The following is a 263-nucleotide window of genomic DNA, read 5'->3' on the forward strand; positions in this document are numbered from 1 at the left end:
ATATATATATATATATATATATATATATATATATACTGTCTATACACCCCATAGGTGTACAGAAAGCATAAAACTCACTCTCTTTTTTAGGAGGTGTATACAAACAGAAGCAAACGTCCACAGCACGTACACCCGAAACACCCCACACAGAGAAAGACAAAGACATAAAGACAAAGACATGAAGACAAAGACACAAGGACAAGTCTAAATATATATATATATATATATATATATATATATATATATATATATATATATATACA

The sequence above is a fragment of the Eimeria mitis genome, genomic scaffold (assembly GCF_000499745.2).
Source record: "Eimeria mitis Houghton genomic scaffold, Emh_scaff860, whole genome shotgun sequence".
Classification (NCBI taxonomy): domain Eukaryota; phylum Apicomplexa; class Conoidasida; order Eucoccidiorida; family Eimeriidae; genus Eimeria; species Eimeria mitis.